Source organism: Bos indicus, chromosome 21, assembly GCF_029378745.1.
Source record: "Bos indicus isolate NIAB-ARS_2022 breed Sahiwal x Tharparkar chromosome 21, NIAB-ARS_B.indTharparkar_mat_pri_1.0, whole genome shotgun sequence".
NCBI lineage: Eukaryota > Metazoa > Chordata > Mammalia > Artiodactyla > Bovidae > Bos > Bos indicus.
In genome coordinates this window covers 7710824-7728940 of record NC_091780.1, presented here as the reverse complement: position 1 = coordinate 7728940, position 18117 = coordinate 7710824, and the positions used below count along the sequence as shown (strand labels likewise).

Sequence of the window (18117 nt, the reverse complement as noted above, 5' to 3'; positions counted from 1 at the left end):
CCTCTTCTCTTCTCTGTGTAACTCTGTGAACATCTCTGAGCGGTCCAGACTGTGGAGCGCACATAAGGAAGTGATTACTGGCTAGCTTGCTCTCTCCTCTTTTGATTCCACCTCATCTCATTTGGGTCATCTCTAACTCCCTCCTCCCTCTTCTCTTCTCCACGTAACTCTGTGAACCACTCTGGGTGTCCCTTACTGTGGAGAAACTTTTCATCTTTAACCTAGATGTTTTATCAGTGGTGCTATGTAGAAGGAGAAATCTTGAGGCTACTGTAAAATTAAGACTGAAAACCAGAAGCAGGAGGCTTAAGTCCAAATCCTGAGCACACCAGAGAACTCCTGCCTCCAGGGAACATTAATCAATAGGAGCTCATCAAACGCCTCCATACCTACACTGAAATCAAGCACCACCCAAGGGCCAACAAGTTCTAGAGCAAGACATACCACACAAATTCTCCAGCAACACAGAACACAGCCCTGAGCTTCAATATACAGGCTGCCCAAAGTCACTCCAAACCCACTGACATCTCATAACTCATTACTGGACACTTCATTGCACTTGAGAGAGAAGAAATCCAGCTCCACCCACCAGATCACCTGACATAAGCTTCCCTAACCAGGAAACCTTGAGAAGCCATCTGTACAACCCCGCCCACAGTGAGGAAACTCCACAATAAAGAGAACTCCACAAACTTCCAGAATACAGAAAGGCCACCCCAAACACAGCAATATAAACAAGATGAAGAGACAGAGGAATACCCAGCAGGTAAAGGAACAGGATAAATGCTCACCAAACCAAACAAAAGAGGAAGAGATAGGGAATCTACCTGATAAAGAATTCCGACTAATGATAGTGAAAATGATCCAAAATCTTGAAATCAAAATGGAATCACAGATAAATAGCCTGGAGACAAGGATTGAGAAGATGCAAGAAAGGTTTAACAAGGACCTAGAAGAAATAAAAAAAGAGTCAACATCTAATGAATAATGCAATAAATGAGATCAAAACCACTCTGGAGGCAATAAATAGTAGAATAACGGAGGCAGAAGATAGAATTAGTGAAGTAGAACATAGAATGGTATAAATAAATGAATTAGAAAGAAAAAAAAAAAAAAACGAATTACAAGAAATGAGGACAATCTCAGAGACCTCCAGGACAATGTTAAACGCCCCAACATTCGAATCATAGGAGTCCCAGAAGAAGAAGACAAAAAGAAAGACCATGAGAAAATACTTGAAGAGATAATAGTTGAAAACTTCCCTAAAATGGGGAAGAAAATAATCCCCCAAGTCCAAGACACCCAGAGTCCCAAACAGGATAAACTCAAGACAGAACACCCCAAGACACATATTAATCAAATTAACAAAGATCAAACACAAAGAACAAATATTAAAATCAGCAAGGGAAAAACAACAAATGACACACAAGGGGATTCCCATAAGGATAACAGCTGATCTTTCAATAGAAACCCTTCAGGCCAGGAGGGAATGGCAGGACATACTTAAAGTGATGAAAGAAACTAACCTACAGCCCAGATTACTGTACTCAGCAAGGATCTCATTCAAATATGAAGGAGAAATCAAAAGCTTTAGAGACAAGCAAAAGCTGAGAGAATTCAGCACCACCAAACCAGCTCTACAACAAATGCTAAAGGATCTTCTCTAGACAGGAAACACAAAAAGGGTGTATAAACTCAAACCCAAAACAATAAAGTAAATGGCAATGGGATCAACTTATCAATAATTACCTTAAATGTAAATGGGTTGAATGCCCCAACCAAAAGACAAAGACTGGCTGAATGGATACAAAAACAAGACCCCTATATATGTTGTCTACAGGACACCCACCTCAAAACAGGGGACACGTACAGACTGAAAGTTAAGGGCAGGAAAAAGATATTCCACACAAATAGAGACCAAAAGAAGGCAGGAGTAGCAATACTCAAATCAGATAAAATAGACTTTAAAACAAAGGCTGTGAAAAGAGACAAAGAAGGACACTACATAATGATCAAAGGATCAATCCAATAAGAAGATATAGCAATTATAAATATATATGCCCCCAACATAGGAGCATCACAATATGTAAGACAAATGCTAACAAGTATGAAAGGAGAAATTAACAATCAATCAATGTAAATACACCACATTAACAATTTGAAAAATAAAAGCCATATGATCATCTCAATAGATGCAGAGAAAGCCTTTGACAAAATTCAACATCCATTTATGATAAAAAACTCTCCAGAAAGCAGGAATAGAAGGAACATACCTCAACATAATAAAAGCTATATGACAAACCCACAGCAAACATTATTCTCAATGGTGAAAAATTGAAAGCATTTCCCCTAAAGTCAGGAACACGACAAGGGTGCCCACTTTCACCACTACTATTCAACATAGTTTTGGAAGTTTTGGCCAGAGCAATCAGAGTAGAAAAAGAAATAAAAGGAATCCAAAATGGAAAAGAAGTAAAACTCTCACTGTTTGCAAATGACATGTCCTCTACATAGAAAACCCTAAAGACTCCACCAGAGAATTACTAGATCTAATCAATGAATATAGTAAAGTTGCAGGATATAAAATCAACACACAGAAATCCCTTGCTTTCCTATACACTAATAATGAGAAAACAGAAAGAGAAATTAAGGAAACAATTCCATTCACCATTGCAATGAAAAGAATAAAATACTTAGGAATATATCTTCCTAAAGAAACTCAAGACCTATATATAGAAAACTATAAAACACTGGTGAAAGAAATCAAAGAGGACACTAATAGATGGAGAAATATACCATGTTCATGGATCAGAAGAATCAATATAGTGAAAATGAGTATACTACCCAAAGCAATCTATAGATTCAATGCAATTCCTATCAGGCTACCAATGGTATTTTTCACAGAGCTAGAACAAATAATTTCACAATTTGTATGGAAATACAAAAAACCTTGAATAGCCAAAGCAATCTTGAGAAAGAAGAATGGAACTGGAGGAATCAACCTGCCTGACTTCAGGCTCTACTACAAAGCCACAGTCATCAAGACAGTATGGTACTGGCACAAAGACAGAAATATAGATCAATGGAACAAAACAGAAAGCACAGAGATAAATCCACGCACCTATGGACACCTTATCTTTGACAAAGGAGGCAAGAATATACAGTGGAAAAAAGACAATCTCTTTAACAAGTGGTGCTCAGAAAACTGGTCAACCACTTGTAAAAGAATGAAACTAGAACACTTTCTAACACCATACACAAAAATAAACTCAAAATGGATTAAAGATCTAAATGTAAGACCAGAAACTATAAAACTCCTAGAGGAGAACATAGGCAAAACACTCTCCGACATACATCACAGCAGGATCCTCTATGACCCACCTCCCAGAATATTGGAAATAAAAGCAAAAATAAACAAATGGGGGCTAATTAAAATTAAAAGCTTCTGCACAACAAAGCAAACTATAAGCAAGGTGAAAAGACAGCCTTGAGAATGGGAGAAAATAATAGCAAATGAAGCAACTGACAAAGAACTAATCTCAAAAATATACAAGCAACTCCTGCAGCTCAATTCCAAAAAAATAAATGACCCAATCAAAAAACGGGCCAAAGAACTAAACAGACATTTCTCTAAAGAAGACATACAGATGGCTAACACACACATGAAAAGATGCTCAACATCACTCATTATCAGAGAAATGCACAATGAGGTACCAAAACCACAGTGAGGTACCACTTCACGTCAGTCAGAATGGCTCCTATCTAAAAGTCTACAAGCAATAAATGCTGGAGAGGGTGTGGAGAAAAGGGAACCCTCTTACACTGTTGGTGGGAATGCAAACTAGTACAGCCACTATGGAGAACAGCGTGGAGATTCCTTAAAAAACTGGAAATAGAACTGCCTTATGACCCAGCAATCCTACTACTGGGCATACACACTGAGGAAACCAGAATTGAAAGAGACATGCGTACCCCAATGTTCATCGCAGAACTGTATACAATAGCCAGGACACGGAAGCAACCTAGATGTCCATTAGCAGATGAATGGATAAGAGCTGTGGTACATATACACAATGGAGTATTACTCAGCCATTAAAAAGAATACATTTGAATCAGTTCTAATGAGGTGGATGAAACTGGAGCCTATTATACAGAGTGAAGTAAGCCAGAAAGAAAAACACTAATACAGTATACTAACACATATATATGGAATTTAGAAAGATGGTAACGATAACCCTGTATGCGAAACAGCAAAAGAGACACAGATGTATAGAACAGTCTTTTGGACTCTGTGGGAGAGGGAGAGGGTGGGATGATTTGGGAGAATGGCATTGAAACATGTATAATATCATATATGAGACGAGTCGCCAGTCCAGGTTCAATGCACGATACTGGATGCTTGGGGCTGGTGCACTGGGATGACCCAGAGGGATGGTACAGGGAGGGAGGTGGGAGGGGGGTTCAGGATGGGGAACACGTGTACACCCGTGGCAGATTCATGTTGATGTATGGCAAAACCAATACAATATTGTAAAGTAATTAGCCTCCAATTAAAATAAATAAATTTATATTTTAAAAAAAAGAAAAAAGAATCTAAAGGAAGAATCTCTCAGTTCTGTCCCCATCATCTGTAACTCGACAGGCTCCTTTGTATATGGAATTCTCCAGGCAAGAATACTGGAATGTATATCCACTCCCTTCTCTAGGGGATCTTCCCAATCTAGGGATCCAAACTGAGTCTCCTGCACTGCAAGTAGATTCCTTACCAACTGAGCCACCAGGGAAGCCCAAGAATCTATAGGAAAGGAAAATTCCCACTAGTAAAGGCAAATATACAGTAAAGGTTGAATACCAACCACTTAAATAAGATAGTATGAATATCAAAAGAGAAAAATTGTAGAATCAACTACAATGATAATAATCAGTAAAAGGATAAAAATGAAGATGACATCAAAAGTAAACATTTTCAAGTGGATGGAGAGTAAAAAATGTAGATCTTGTAGAATGCATTTGAACTTAAAGTACTAGCTTTAACAAAATATAGATATAGTTATAGGTCAATATATATAGGTAACTACAAATAAAAACCTATAGTAGATACACAAAAACTAGAGAGGGATACAAGTGTACCACTATAGAAAATCATCAAACTACAAAGGAAGTAACAACAACAAAAAAAAAGAAAGAAAGAAAGAAAAAGAAGAAATAAACAGAGAACTGCAAACAACTGGAAAACAACTAATAAATAATAAGTACACAACTAATAAAGGAATAAGTACATACCTATCAATGATTATTTGAAATGTCAATGGACTAAATGGTCCAATCAAAAGACATAGGGTGGCTGATGATAATAAAACAAGATCCATCTATATGCTGCTTATAAGAGACTCAGTCGAGAGCAAAAGACACACATAGACTGAAAGTGAGCAAATGGAAAAAGTTATTTCATGCAAATAGAAATCACAAGAGAGTGCAGATAGTAAAACTTATATCAGACAAAGTAGATTTAAAAACAAAGCCTATAAAGAAGACAAAGAATGGCATCATATAACAATAAAGTGAAAAGTAAAAAAGGAGGATATTATGCTTCTTAACATATATTCATGCAACTCAGAAGCACCTAAATATATAAAGCAAATATTAAATGACATCAAGGGAGAAATTGACAATAATACAATAATAGGAGGGGATTTTAACACTCCACATACATCAATGCACAGATTATCCAGACAGAAAATCAATAAGGCAACAGTGGTCTTAAATGACACAACAGACAAGTTGATTTTAGAGATATGTACAGGACGTGCATGTGTGCATATTCAGTCGCTCAATCGAATACAACTCTTTGTGATCCCATGGACTGTAGGCTGTGTGGCCAGTCTGTCCATGGAATTTTCCAAGCAAGAATACTGAAGTGGGTTGTCATTTCCTAACTTCAGGGGATCTTCCTGTCTCAAGGATCAAGCATATCTCCTGCATCTCCTGCACTGGCAGGCAGATTCTTTACCACTGAGCCACCTGGAAAGCTGTATCTACAGGCCATTCCAACCTCAAACAGCAGAATACACATTCTTTTCAGTTCAGTTCAGTCGCTCAGTCATGTCCAACTCTTTGTGACCCCATGAATCACAGCACACCAGGCCTCCCTGTCCATCACCAATTCCCGGAGCCCACCCAAACTCATGTGCATCGAGTCAGTGATGGCATTCAACCATCTCATCCTCTGTCATCCCCTTCTCTTCCTGGCCCCAATCCCTCCCAGCATCAGGGTCTTTTCCAATTAGTCAACTCTTCGCATGAGGTGGCCAAAGTATTGGAGTTTCAGCCTCAGCACCAGTCCTTCCAATGAACACCCAGGACTGATCCTTTAGGAAGGACTGGTTGGATCTCCCTGCAGTCCAAGGGACTCTCAAGAGTCTTCTCCAGCACCACAGTTCAAAAGCATCAATTCTTCAGTGCTCAGCTTTCATCACAGTCCAACTCTCACATCCATATATGACCATTGGAAAAACCATAGCCTTGACTAGATGGACCTTTGTTGGCAAGTAATAGCTTTGTTTTTGAATATGCTATCTAGGTTGGTCATAACTTTCTTTCCAAGGAGTAAGTGTCTTTTAATTTCATGGCTGCAATCACCATCTGGAGTGATTTTGGAGCCCAAAACAATAAAGTCTGACACTGTTTCCACTGTTTCCCCATTATTTCCCATGAAGTGATGGGACCAGATGCCATGATCTGTTTTCTGAATGTTGAACTTTAAGTCAACTTTTTCACTCTCCTCTTTCACTTTCATCAAGAGGCTTTTTAGTTCCTCTTCACTTTCTGCCATAAGGGTGGTGTCATCTGCATATCTGAGGTTACTGGTATTTCTCCCTGCAATCTTGATTCCAGCTTGTGCTTCTTCCAGCCCAGCGTTTCTCATGATGTACTCTGCATCGAAGTTAAACAAGCAGGGTGACAGTATACGGCCTTGACGTATCCTTTTCCTATTTGGAACCAGTCTGTTGTTCCATGTTCAGTTCTAACTGTTGCTTCCTGACCTGCATATAGGTTTCTCAAGAGGCAGGTCAGGTGGTCTGGTATGCCCATCTCTTTCAGAATTTTCCACAGCTTATTGTGATCCACACAGTCAAAGGCTTTGGCATAGTCAATAAAGCAGAAATAGATGTTTTTCTAGAACTCTGTGGCTTTTTCCATGATCCAGCAGATGTTGGCAATCTGATCTCTGGTTCCTCTGCCTTTTCTAAAACCAGCTTGAACATCTGGAAGTTCATGGTTCACGTATTGCTGAAGCCTGGCTTGGAGAATTTTGAGCATTACTTTACTAGCATGTGAGATGAGTGCAATTGTGCGGTAGTTTGAGCATTCTTTGGCATTGCCTTTGGGATTGGAATGAAAACTGACCTTTTCCAGTCCTGTGGCCACTGCTGAGTTTTCCAAATTTGCTGGCATATTGAGTGCAGCACTTTCACAGAATCATCTTTCAGGTTTTGAAATAGCTCAACTGGAATTCCATCACCTCCACTAGCTTTGTTCATAGTGATAAGACTGATCATAAACTAGGCCACAAAACAAGTTTCTACTAATTTAAAAGGACATAAATTATATCAAGCATTTTCCTGATCACAATAGTATGAAACTATAAATCAGTTACAGGAAGGAAAATGGGAAAAGCACAAGTATATGGAGGTTAAACAATATACTACTAAAACTCCCACATCTTTTATGTCTAGTGCATTGGCAGGTGGGTTCTTTACCACTAGAGCCACCTGGAAAGCCCAATCACTAGTAGTGATATTGAATTTGTAATAAAGAAATTCCCAAGAAACCAAAGTCCAGGATTGAGTGGTTTCACAGGGGAATTCTTTCAAATATATAAAAAGGAGCTAATACCCATTCTTCTCAAACTATTCCAAAAAATTTAGGGGGGCAGAACACTCCCAAATTCATTCCTTGAGGCTGCCATTACCTTGATACCAAAACTGGACAAGGATAACACAAAAAAGGAAAATGATAAGCCAATACTGCTGATGAAAATAGATCTAAAAAGCCTTAACAAAATATTAGCAAGCCAAATTCAACAATATATAAAAATGATCATACACCATGATCAAGTGAGATTTATTCCAGGGATATAAGTATGGTTCAATATTTAGAAATCAATCAATATTAAATAGTACATTAATGAAAGGATAAAAATCACAGGACAATCTCAATAGAGAGAGAAAAAGCATTTGACAAAATTCAACATCCTTTCACAGTAAAAACTCTCATCAAGGTTGTTATACAGTTATCATATCTCAACATAATGAGGCCATTTATGACAAACTCACAGCTAACATCATACTCATTGGGAAAAAACTGAAAGTATTTCCTCTAAAGACAAAGATGTCCACTCTCACCACCTCTATGTAACATAATATCAGAAGCTCTAGGCACACCAATCAGAGAGGGAAAATAAATAAAAGGTATCTAAATTGGAAGTGAAGAAGTAAAATTGTCACTATTTTCAGATGACATGACACTATACATAGACAACACTAAAAGTGTCCACGAAAAGAACTGATTAATGAATTTAGCAAAGTTGCATGATATAAGATTAATATACAGAATCTGTTGTTTTTCTATATACTTTTAATGAATAATCACAAGGAGAAAGAAAATAATTCCATTTAAAATTGCATCAAAAAGAATAAAATACATAGGAATTAACTTAACCAAAAAGGTAACAGACTTAAACTCTAAAAAGTATAAACCAATGATGTAGGAAATGAAGATACCCTGTGTTCTTGGAGTCAAGGAATTGATACTGTTAAAATGTCCATGTCCATCAAATACCCATGAAATTTTTCACAGAATTAGAACAAATAATCCTGAAATATATATGGAACAAGAAAAGACCCTAAATTGCCCAGGTAATCTTGAGAAAAGAACCACCAATCTGGAGGTAACACACTTCCTGATTTCAGACTATACTACAAAGCTATAGTAATCAAAACAACATGGTACTGGCAAAACAGAATAGAGAGCCCCCAAAACCCCACACACTTATGGTCAATTAATTTACAACAAAGGAGGCAAGACTGTACAAAGGAGAAAAGACAGTCTTTTCAATAAGTGGTGTTGGGAAAACTGGACAACTATGTGTAGAAAATGAGATTAGAACATGTCCTCACATTACACACAAAAATAAACTTACACAAAAATAAAGATCTAAATGTAACACCTGAAACCATAAAACTCCTTAATTAAAGAAAACTTAGAACACTCTTTGATGTAAATTGTAGCAATTTTTTTTGGATCTGTCTCCTCAAGTAAAAGAAATAAAAGCAAAAATAAACAAATGGAACCTAATTAAACTTGAAAGCTTTTGCACAGCAAAGACAACCACTGACAAAATGAAAGACAAGCTACAGAAAGGGAGAAAATATTTGCAAATGATATGATCAACAACAGGTAACTACTTGAAATATATAATCAACTCAGATAAGTGAATATCAAAAAACAAACAACCCAACTGGAAATGAGCATAAGAACTGAATAGACATTTTTCCAAAGAAGACATACAGGCACATGAAAGGATGCAGAACACTGTTAATCTTCAGAAAAATGAATATCAAATACACAATGAGATATCATCTTACACCTGTCAGAATGACTATCATCAAAAAGACCACAAATAACAAATGCCGGTGGGGATGCGGAGGAAAAGGAACCTTATAGATTATTGGTGAGAATGTAAATTTGTGCAGCTACTATGAAAAGCAGTATGGAGGGTCCTCAAAAGACTAAAAATATAACTACCATATGATCCAACAGTAATTTCATTCATATATCTGAAAAAAACAGAACAAAATATACATGCACCCAATGTTAATAGCAGCGTTATTTACAATAACCAAGATTTGGAAGCAACCATTAACAGAGGAATACATAAAAAATTATGTTGTATTTATACACACAATGGATTATTACTCAGTCATAAAAAATAATGGAATTCTGCCATTTGCAACAACATGGATGGACCTAGAGGTTTTTATGTTTAGTGAAATAAGTCAAATACAAATACCATGTTACCACTTACATGTGGAATCTAAAAGATAAGAGAATTCCATGAATATAACAAAACAGAAACACACTTAAAAATATAGAGAACAAACCAGGGGTTACCAGTGCAGAGGGGAAAGCGGGGAGGAGTGAGATATGGGTATGGGGTTAAGAGATATAAATTACTATGTATCAAACAAGCAACAAGGATACATTGTACAGCACAGAGAAATGAAGTCATTATTTTATAATAACTTTAAATGGAATATAATCTATAAAAACCCTGAATCACTATGTTGTATACTTGAAAACTAATATTCTAAATCAACTATACTTCAATAAAAAACAAAAGGAATGAAGGACCAACACATATGACAACATGGTTAAGTCTCAAAACCTTATGCTGAGTGAAAGAAGCAAGATGCAAAATATCATGTATTGTATTATTCCATCTGTATTAAGTGTCCAGAAAAGGCACGTCTTCAGAGACAAAAAATTTATTATTGATTGCGCGGGCTGGGGGTAAGAATGAGGAGTGCTTGCAAATGGGCATGAGGTATCTTTTTACAGTGATGGACATTTTTCTAAAATTGGAATGTGGTGCTAGCTATACAACTCTGTAAATTTTCTTTAAAAAAATCATTGAGTTATATCCTTAGAGTGAGTTTTATAGTATGTAAATTATACCTTACTGTTAAAAAATAGATATGAAACCACCATGCCGTTTTATATGCAATTCTGACTTTTATAAATAAACCTTCTAATACAAGACTTTTATAAGATAGGGAAAGCAGCCCTGATCCACAAAAACAGTATGACAGAGGTTCCCAAAAGTTTGAAAACTAATCTTAATATTCTCGCTCCACACATGGATGAGTCACATGGCATTAGTGCCTGACACCTAATAGGCCTCAATAAATGTTTACTGGACAGAAAATTAAACCATCTTTACAGGGTGACTTTCCCCCAAACATACCATCCACTTGATAGATGAAACGCAGTTGATTAGGGCATTTTTTCCTTAAGAAAACTTACATGAAACATCAACATCTCCAGGGAAAAAGTTGTCTTAGGTAGTCAGAATCATTTACTAGGCTATGATGAGGTAAGATACTAACTCCTGTGTGCTACAGACCCTCTTGATTTAGTAGTGGGTGTAGACCTAGGTTGACCAAGGTTTAACTGTGCATCAACAAGAGTCATGGTAGAGTAACGGAGGTGGAAAAACTGTACATGGGCTTTCCACCATCATCGCCTATACATGACCCAACTCACTTGCACTGACATTTCATTTGCTCCCTAACTGCAAAGATGGCTACATACCCAGGGGAGTAAATGGAATACTTGGTGAACATTGCAGTCTGCCATAGCTGCCATCAAGGGGCCTTGTCTCAGGATTCTTTTCCACAGCTAGAGACAACCTCCTTCTCCATCTAACTGATTAAGAACCGCTAATCAAGAAGTTAGGATAGATGACCTTCAGATTCTTTGAAGCAAATTTTGAAGGACACAAATATTCTGCGTGGTATCCCTGAAGCACTTTGCTTTTTGGAGAGGAGGTGGTCCTTGATTCACCTTCCCCCCCACCCCCCACCCCCACCACTGGAAGGATATCATCTGGTACATGGTAGCAGCTCATGGAGAAGGAAATGGCAACCCACTCCAGTGTTCTTGCCTGGAGAATCCCAGGGACGGGGGAGCCTGGTGGGCTGCCGTCTATGGGGTCGCACAGAGTTGGACACGACTGAAGCGACTTAGCAGCAGCAGCAGTAGCTCATGGAGTATATGGAATTGAATTTTGTCTCAGAGAAACAGGTCAGGTGAAAGCCTACAGTCTGAGTACGAATATCTCCCATCTTCCCATGGTATTCTTCAGTCACAACTTTTTTTTTGGTTGACATTCCCTCAAATCAGTTAAATAGAACCAAGAAATACAGGTAAATTCTGAGGGAAAAGGAGCAAAAAATGATGCAATGTAAACAAACACTTTTACTGTTTTATAGCACCACAACTATCACCTCATCTATACATAATATTTTGTTATACATTATTATACATAACAAATAGTGCTAAACAAAAAATAAGATCAATGCTTTAGAATAAAAGAAAGAAATGAATCAAGATTTATGTTATTCCCATGTGATGGTATTTGGAGAAAATGTCTCATGAGGCTGCTACCAATCCACATTCCATTATTTATAGTATTAATATTTTAGCCCCTTAGCTTCTGGTCTCTGTTCTTGAAATGTCAGTCTTATCTTTTTCAAATATTACCTTTAAAATCCAGGACCAAACTCCTTAATTCTGGCAATTTTGACTTTCTGTGTAACATTCTCATGCTTTTTTCTTTTTTGAAGATTAAAACAAGATCCCCAAATGAAACTTCTGTTGCTCAGTTAATTATTCTTTACGCTGCACATATTCAGTAACAACTCACCCACTATCTAGGATGCTATTTCTTTTTTGACTGAAATTTTGCCCATTGCTCAAGTCCCAAATGGGTCTTAACCCCACTGTGAAACTCTCCCTGAATATTTCTGCTCTACTGGCCTAAGCTCCTGAAGAACCTATGGTCTACAACAGTCATCTATGCACCAGGAACTATCCAGAAGTCTTCATTAAACTTTTTGAGTCTCCTTCTCCCAGGTAGACAGAGTATGAGCTTCTTTAGAGACTATATTACATTATTTTATATCCCCATATATGGATTAATAGAGGACACTCAAGAAATATTTATTGCATACCTACTCTTGAGCTAGGCCTTGTAGAGGAATAAATGTGCCAGTAGGTGTATTTATTAGCTGAATTAATGTTTGAAGAATCATTAAGTTTTTATATTTTGGAATTTTACATTGGGCTGGATTTTTTTTAAATGCTGCTACTCCAAATTAAGCTTTAATATACATCATCCTCATTTATCAGTATTTCCTGAATTTATATTTTAGTTTTAGTGAAAATATCATTCTTGAAAATATAAATGCTGGACTTCATTTTTGAGAATTTATCCTTACATTCATCATCTTCTGATTCTATTTCATATACCAATATTATGTTTTCCCTTGTCATTAGCAGATATGTCCCTGGATCTCCAAATCTACATCTATACACAAAACTTGCGTCCAAAGATTATATCTTTTAACAGCTGGATTGCCTATTATGCTAGGTATGATAATATACAAAGAAAAATATCTATTTCCCCTAATAATTACAATAACATTATTAAGTGTTCCTCTAAATCCATATTAAAGCAATAACAAACTACAGATTCTTGGAGTATAAAATAATCTTTAGTAAATTTTATTACCTTGTTCCCTTTACCATTCAAAAATCCACTGCTAATCTGCGAATAATGTTCTTTCTAAAAGAAAAACACCCTCTGAAAAACTCTCCTCCTGCCATTCTTGCATTATGCCAGCAGTTTATTTGCTTTTCCTTTGACATCTACGCCTTTAAAACTAGCAAAAGAAAAAAAAAAGAGAAAAGTTTAACTCTCACATCTCTCACTGTGTCGTAAAATCCTTTGTCAAATACCCTGTGTGCTTGAGAGTTGTCCGTTTCTTTTTCGATCGAATTACAGTTGTCTCGGCACCATGATTTACCAGTTTGATCCACGCTGTACTGGTTTTATCAGTTTGGTGATTCTTTTTACAGATTGAGCACCATGATAAAAGTCTAAAAGTTGGGCAATTCCAGGCTAAATTGGAGCAGTCTTTTCCCGTAAAGCTACCCGGTACCACACTAAATTCCAGGGAGAATGAATGATAGATTATGCACCAATAGGGAGTGGAGAAGAGTATTTTGTCTAAATTTGCAACCCAATCCTTGGGAGCCAGAGGTGGGAATTTTAAAACGGGGTTGGTCTTTTCTTTGGAATTTTCTTAAAGGGGTATCACTGCCCGTTGATGTTAAAGTTTACCGAACACTGCCAAATTACTGGTTTGGATTAGAGGATTGCCTCCACCCCCCCTTGTTTTGAGTGAGGCAAAATGTGAAACTGACACTTGACAAATTCAGACAACTTTTAAGAGTGTCCATAGAATAATATGGGCTGCCGAAGTGGCTCAGTGGTAAAGAATCTGCCTGCGATTCTGAAGACGCAGGTTCTTCGATCCTAAAGACGCAGGATATCTAGGTGGGGAAATGGCAACCCACTCCAGTATGCTTGCCTGGAAAATTCCATGGACAGAGGGACCTGTTAGGCTATAGTGGGTGGGGTGGCAGAGTCCGACCCCACTGAGCAGGGCACACACAGGATAATATATTAATACAAAGAATCACATGGCTACTTTTGTGTCAGTTTCAGATGGTAGACGTTATTTTGCCATAGGTCTTATTTTTACTTAATGTAAGTCTGCTCTGTTATCTCTAACAGTAATTAAGTAAACCAATATAAATCTATAAAGTCAAGATTGCTTGACAATGAACCAGTAGTTTAATCAACATCAAGCTTTTCAAAGAATAACAGTGGTTTCTTAAGAGGAAGGTTTTTTAAAACTTCATTTCAGAAGAAACGTTGTCACACTAACAAGCAAGGAATTTAAAAAGTATTTTGTACTGTTCCCTAACAATGCTTGGATCTTTTTTTTTTTTTCCCTTTTTACCAACATGAAAGATTCTTCCTTTTATGACTCTTTCTGCTGACACGGGAATATTTTAAAATATTTATTGATAGACTACTCAGTCATGCTAGGAACTGCCAGAGTATTTTATTCACTAAATTGTTAGTGTCCTTTTAACGATAGTTTCTCGCAGCGCACTTCAAGTATTTCAAGAGCAGAGACTAGGTTACTGCCTCACGTTTGGAACGAACTTGCCAGCGCGCAGTGACTTCTTTTTATACTGTGCTTTTAATAAGCTTACTGCTGCTGCTGCTGCTACTGCTAAGTCGCTTCAGTCGTGTCCGACTCTGTGCGACCCCATAGACGGCAGCCCACCAGGCTCCGCCGACCCTGGGATTCTCCAGGCAAGAACACTGGAGTGGGTTGCCATTTCCTTCTCCAATGCAGGAAAGTGAAAAGTGAAAGTGAAGTCGCTCAGCCGTGTCCGACTCTTCGCGACCCCATGGACTGCAGCCTAACAGGCTCCCCCGTCCATGGGATTTTCCAGGCAAGAGTACTGGAGTGGGGTGCCATCGCCTTCTCCGAATAAGCTTACTACTTGATCACTAACCTTGGCCATATTACAGAAAACCACCGGGTCTCAGTTGTGACCGTCAAACGAGTATAATAATAGTATCTGTGTCATAGGATTGCCATGAGAGTTAAGTGAGATAACCTGTCCACAGATCTTAGAACCTTGCCTGGTACACACTGGGTGTTATTCTTCTAATTTCTTAACGTATGTATTGAATACGAGGACAAGTGCGTCAGTGAACGTATGAACAAAAGAACTAATAAATTACTGACTGTCCCTGAGGCCGGAGCCAGCTAAACCACCCTCTCAAAACTCTGAGCACAAACCTCCACCTCAACCGTAACCCCCGAAGCCAGAGCCGGAAGCAAGGACCGAGCCGGAGGCGGGGCCAGTAGCAGAGAAGCCGCAGTTTTGACCAATAGGCACGTCGCTTGGAAAACGAGCATCTCGCCTGACCTATCGTAAGACGGCGACCACAGGGGCGTTTTATCGCGAGCTTCGTCGCCCGGGCTCACTCCTCCCCCAAAATCTGAAGAGAGGGTCCCGCCCCGCCCCGCCCCGCCCCACTTTCGCCCGCGCCCCGCCCCGTCGCCGCCGGCGCTCCGCCCCGCCTGCCGAGCCCGGGCTAGCCGTCCGGCGCCCCTCAGCTCAGGAGCGCTGGCTTCGCCGGCAGAGGTGAGTGGTGCTTCGCTGCTTCGGGTGCCTCACGTAGCAGTGCCCTGTGGCCCGGCCGCTGGCCAGGCAGGCCGAGCCTGGCAGAGGCGTCGGGCCGCAGCAAGTGGACCTTGGCCCGAGCGGGCCCACCCGGGCCTCGGGTCTCCACTGCCGCCGGGCCCTCCTAGCCCTAGGTGGTCGCAGAATCCCTTCACCGGATCAGTGAAATCCTTTCTGCTAGTCTCGCTGCTTCCAAACTCTAACGGCGAGAGTGCTTGGTTAACTGGGAAAAATGGCATGTGTTCTGCCTGACTTCTGCCAGCCTTCTCAGTACTGAGAAAATAACAAACGCTTTTATTGTACGATTTTAATCCTCTAATATCCAATATTAGGAAGTTGGAGTGGGTATTCCACCGAGTTAAGTATGGAAGTCAATCGAAGGTACTCCTTTCCCTTTAAAACACACCTGCTTAAAAGTGTGTGGAATTTTCTTAAGGTGGAAAGGTTTGTTTGCTTTAAACAGTAATAGAGTGGATTGGTGTTTACCTGTCAGAAAACTCCTATGTAGGTGCAGTTGCATACAGCTAATATTAAGTGCATCATTTGCTTTTAATTGTAGATCAGAGGTACCGAAGGGAGTATGTGTGAGAAAATTATCCTGTACTGCCAATGAATGCATTTGGAAAACCATTACCATTATTTATTATTGACAGCTTTCAGATTTCATTTGTGTAGATTTCATCTGCCAAACTGCATTTTAACAGAATGTAGTGATGTTTTTACGGAGAAGGCAATGGCACCCCACTCCAGTACTCTTGCCTGGAAAATCCCATGGACGGAGGAGCCTGGAAGGCTGCAGTCCCTGGGGTCTCTATGAGTCCGACACGACTGAGCGACTTCACTTTCACTTTTTACTGTCATGCATTGGAGAAGGAAATGGCAACCCACTCCAGTGTTCTTGCCTGGAGAATCCCAGGGACGGGGTAGCTTGGTGGGCTGCCGTCTATGGGGTCACACAGAGTTGGACACGACTGAAGCGACTTAGCAGCAGCAGCAGCGACGTTTTTAAAGCAGTCAATCCTACCCATCTCTGCAGGATTTAGAAGGAAAGCCATCAGGTTATGCTGTATTCTCTCACTGGATCTAACCATCAAGGAGTGTGGGCTGTGCTTTGTGGTCTTAAATTTGTGTAAGCTTTGCCTACCGTTTAAATAGTAATAGGAAGAAACACGGGCCCTACTGAAGTTCATGAAAGGCTGCACTGTAGAAGAATGCACAGGCTTTGAAGTCGTTCATTTGGGTTGGAATTCTGAGGAGTTGCTTTCTGAGAAAACTCAGTTTCCTCATCTATAAAACAGGCTAAATAACATATATCGCAATGCAGAATTTTAAGGATTGAGAGATCAAAGCACATAGAAGGCTCAGCCTATAGTATCTACAAGCTGACCTTAGATCAGAGATGAAAAACACTCTACTGTGCAGTGTTACTCACATGGCCTACTTTCAGCAGTTCATCAGCTGTTTGAGGGCCTGCTTTGTGCTAGAGGCAGGAATACAAATGTGAAGAAAACAGTGGGATCTCTGCCCTCAGGAGCTCATGGTACAGTCTCTTGGCTAGATTTATAATAGATAGATACATCAATAAATATATAGATTATAAATTGTGGAGAGTCCTACAAAGAAAGAGGAAGAGAGAATCATTTATTTGGGATGGAGAGGTGATTTTACATTGAAACCTGAAGGGTGTTGAGACAGTGTTTTCAAGGCTAAGAGGAGAGCAGCAAGTGATGTGAAGAGTGCGGCCCTGAGAAGCACTAGAAAAGCCCAGGACTTTGGTGAGAAACAGGAAGGGTGCTGCCAGGCTGAAGGAGTGGGTGGGGCCAGGTTGTGGAGAGCCCTCAATACCTGGCAAGTTTGATTTTTCTAAATAAACTTTTGAAGGTTTTTTTTTTTTTTTTTAAGAACTCATGTGAGTAGGGAGTGAATTTACCTGAGAAAGAGAGGGAGACATAATTGAATTTACTTTTTTAAAAGCTCCCTGCTAAGTGGTTAATGTATTACAGATTGACTAAACACAGGGAGACCAGTAAAATATATGGCCAGGCAGGAGATGACTGGTTTTCCATTTTGGCAGATGGAGAAATGTGCATTGATTTGAGGTGTACGTTGGAGATGGAAACCATAGGCCTTGTGATGGATTGGAGGTGGTGGGTGACTCATTCATGATAGGTGGGTGGAATCATTCTTGACTTCAGGCTTTCCTGGTGTTTGGAAAGACCG

General features: G+C 39.2%; 2 protein-coding genes across 10 annotated transcripts in view; one reads left to right on the top strand and one right to left on the bottom strand.

The window, feature by feature from the left end:
- TTC23 (tetratricopeptide repeat domain 23) overlaps window positions 1–14090 on the bottom strand; it is a 158880-nt gene extending 144790 nt beyond the window's left edge. Inside the window, exon 1 of one of the 6 annotated variants that reach the window (XM_070775029.1) lies at window positions 13546–14090. The gene's annotated coding sequence lies outside the window, so the exon portion shown is untranslated. Of the gene's footprint in view, window positions 1–13354 lie in introns of all 6 variants that reach the window. The other 5 variants (XM_019983298.2, XM_070775023.1, XM_070775022.1 and 2 more) reach the window with 5 other exon arrangements.
- Window positions 14091–15731: 1641 nt separating this feature from the next.
- LRRC28 (leucine rich repeat containing 28) overlaps window positions 15732–18117 on the top strand; it is a 189931-nt gene continuing 187545 nt past the window's right edge. For all 4 annotated transcript variants that reach the window (XR_011562545.1, XM_019983755.2, XM_019983754.2 and 1 more), the window contains exon 1: window positions 15732–15858. The gene's annotated coding sequence lies outside the window, so the exon portion shown is untranslated. The remainder of the gene's footprint in view (window positions 15859–18117) is intronic.